The sequence below is a fragment of the Protomyctophum bolini genome (genome assembly GCF_963924005.1).
Source record: "Protomyctophum bolini genome assembly, chromosome: 15".
Classification (NCBI taxonomy): domain Eukaryota; kingdom Metazoa; phylum Chordata; class Actinopteri; order Myctophiformes; family Myctophidae; genus Protomyctophum; species Protomyctophum bolini.
In genome coordinates this window covers 18,406,324-18,409,962 of record NC_137876.1, presented here as the reverse complement: position 1 = coordinate 18,409,962, position 3,639 = coordinate 18,406,324, and positions in this window count along the sequence as shown.

Here is a 3,639-nt window from a genome sequence, read left to right as displayed (position 1 = left end):
AGATTTTTCATTAACCTTTAAAAGGACTTGGTATTTGTTTTAGTGGCGGCGGCGGTGGCGCTATGAATACAAATGTATGGGTTTATAAAGGCATGTAGTAAAACGTCTGAGTATACCAGCTCGTTGTAATGTGATCCTACTGCACACACACACACACACACACACACACACACACACACACACACACACACACACACACACACAGTCACAAAGTCCTGGGTGTTAATTTGACTCTGCAGTCGAACCAAATGTCACATTTTGTGAGGGCACGGTGGCACAGTTGTATAAGTGCTGTCGCCTCACAGCCATATAGAAGGTCCCGGGTTCGATTCCCGCTGCATGGGGGCTGCTGGGGGGGTCTGTTCCCTCCTCCGTGTCATCAGTGCCCATATACCCGAAGTGCAGGGGTCCTTTCTGAGTGGAGTCTGCATGTTCTCCCCGTGTCCCCTATATAGGGCATGGAGGGGTTCTCAACGTTTTTGACCGCATGGGGACCCCCCATGGGAAATGCTTTGGCCATGCATGTCTCGCGATGATGTCACTAGGGGACGAGTTTCTGAACTGCCCACAGCCCTCCCGTGAGACACAGACTTGTGGAAAGACGGTGGGATTTTATCGTGAACATTAGTGAGGACCAATTATATGAAGATAAGTTGAACAGTGGTGAAGTGGCAAAGTAACTTAGTATACGTTTAAAAGTCATCAGTAGGCCTAGAGTAAAAGTACAACGTTTGCCTCTGATATGTAGTGCAGTAAAAAAAGTATAGTATACTTGAGTACACATACTAAATTAGTTACACCATAAAAAATTGCCGTCTGATTGATGCACACCCCCCCCCTCTCTCTCTCTCTCGCCCCCCCCTCTCTCCTTCCTCGTTGCATTCTCTCCCTCCCTCTCTATCTATCTGTCTGTCTGTCTGTCTGTCTGTCTGTCTGTCTGTCTGTCTGTCTGTCTGTCTATCTATCAGGAGCACACACACATACATCACGACACAAAAATGCATTTTCTCTGCGGAGCTCTATTGATGAATGATATACAAACTATTGATTGATGAGCTTACAGCTATGAGGGCTCAGCGGGATGCTGTGTGACTCATCCATCCATCTCTTGATTGATTGATTGATTGATTGATTGATTGATTGATTGATTGAATTTTGTATTCACAGTATGTCGAATATTTCAAACTATAGAAACGGGGCAGGTCAGTTGTGGCCTCCTGGTGGTGCTATATAATCTTCATGTGATCAAGACGGGTCTGTACAAATTTTCAGAATGCCATCCCAATTGGCTAACATTTTGGGCTTCCAAAGTTTTTAACAAAATGCCTGCGAATCATGAACGCAGCGTGCAATTATATACCCTGAAATGTTGCACGCAACATTTCCACTATAGGCCAAGGAAGACGATATGCCACCCTTTGCACATTGGCCATGTCACATAGCATATAGCATATAGCATATAGCATATCAACCAGCAGGCCGGGTCTTTGCAACAACAACAACAAAAAAAATAACAAAATGCCTCAAATCCTAAATGCAGCATCCGATTTCCGTGAAAGGCAGAGGGAGAAATGGCACCCTTTTCACATTGCCCTATATTATATAGCGCCACCAGGAGGCCACAATAACCTATACCTGACCTGTGGTCGTCCGAGGAGCACCTTTTCGAGTTATACTTAAGATACTTAAGATACTATACCCCCCCCCCCCCCCCCAAAAAAAATTATCAAGGCATGAAAGAGTAAAGGATGTGAGAGGGAGAGAATTAAGTGTGATAGATGGTGGTGGTGTGTGTGATGATGATGGGAGGCTATATAGAACACACGGAGTGATGGCGAATTTGCCAGCCCAGCGCACGGAACCACATCAGTGGACTGTGAAGAAGGTAGAAGGTATGATGAAACCGTGGCATTAAAGGCTTCCATTATAGTGTGACTCCAACCGATTGGAACTACAGATCCCAGTGGGGTGGGGCGGGGGTGTTGTGGGGGGGGGCGGGGGACGGGGGGACGCTGCTGCACACTGACGAGCGAGCCAGGCATCAGACAGCATTTTATTAAGTGACGAGAAACAGCTCCTCACGAACGAACGAACGCACGCACGCCCGCACCGCACCGCACGCGCATCACCGCGCCACACCGCCGCGCAACCATAGCCATGCATGATGTGCAGGCGCAAGGGGAGCGAGCACTCCCGGGGATATTATATACGGCACACTGTGATGATGTGAGGGTCTGGAACGTTTCAAGTGGAGGCTGAAGAAAAGCCCCTTCGGAGCGAGCCAAAAGATGACATCCCCCCCCCCCCCCCCCCCCCCCCCCCTCCTCTCTCAGCCCCTCTGCACGCCAACCCCTCCTCAACCTCCCCCACCACCACCACCACCACCCCCCCCTCTCTCAGCCCCTCTGCACGCCAACCCTGCACATTCAAAGCCTGCATGGAGACTTCCATTGATGCTCCAGGGATAAGGGAGGTCGAGAGCCTATACGCGTTGTTGAGAACCACCTTAGTTCTCACTCTCACATACACAGTATACTGAGTAGTGTGACGGCCCTGCATGACCCTCTGCCTCTGCACAGTATAGGCTATAATCTGGCAGCCTGGGTGATTATTAGGGCAGAGTGGAGCAGGCCGTCAGGCCAACTGTGTACACCTGTAGAGTGGGGTGTGGTCTGGAAGAGTATATATACGGGCCTCTCCTTCCATGCATGCTCTCGAGCCAGCTCTCTTATACCTTCCCTTTCAAGCAGTTGCACATGCACCTTTTATACAACACTCACACACAGCACACTCCATACGTCCATATACACTGCATATAGCCTATACATGGCTGCATTACTGACATTGTCACATCTCATACCAGTTTTTTTGATGATTGCTTAACTTATTTTAATTTAGAATAATTAAATATATAATATAAAAGGTTTGCCTTGTGTGTGTGTGGACTCGTATGGTTCTACTGGATCTCCCTACGGCCGGGGGTGCATAATTAGTTTAGACTAGTCATTGGTTAGACATGGGTTACGGTTAGGTTTAGGTGTGCTGCCCCCGTGGGAGGTTATAGGTTTAGGGGTGAGGGTTTGAGATAGGTTGTAGTTGTGTATAGGACTAATGACTGGTCTAACCAATGACTAGTTGCGAACGCAGTGAGCACTAACTATGAGACCTAGCAGATCATGTCTGTCTGTGTGTCACGCTGTAACACCACCCGCCCGCCACCAGAGGGCTGCGTTCGCTTCCCGCGTTTGCGCGTCTTACTTGTCTAAACTAAGTACTGTCTAAAGTACTGCGCCCCTCCCCTCACTACGTCCCTTCCTGACATTTTAGTTTTTATTTGTTGACGAAATTGTCAGTATTATTTAGTCTCCGTAATTAGTCATCACAGCTATAGTTTCTATTTAGTCTTCGTCAGTGAAAGAAGTTAGTCGCCGAAGATGTTCCGTCACAGTTTTAGTTGAGGAAAATTACACTGGCCCAATTGCATGACCCAATTTGGCCACTGTTCGACCCGTTTTTGCAGTATAGTTTATTGATTAGTACTTTTGATGCAGTAATGGTCTTATACTCTTATTTATTTTTCTTTCTTTCTCTCTCTTTTTTTTTAGGTGTATTAAAAATATCTTAAAAGTTACTGTCCAG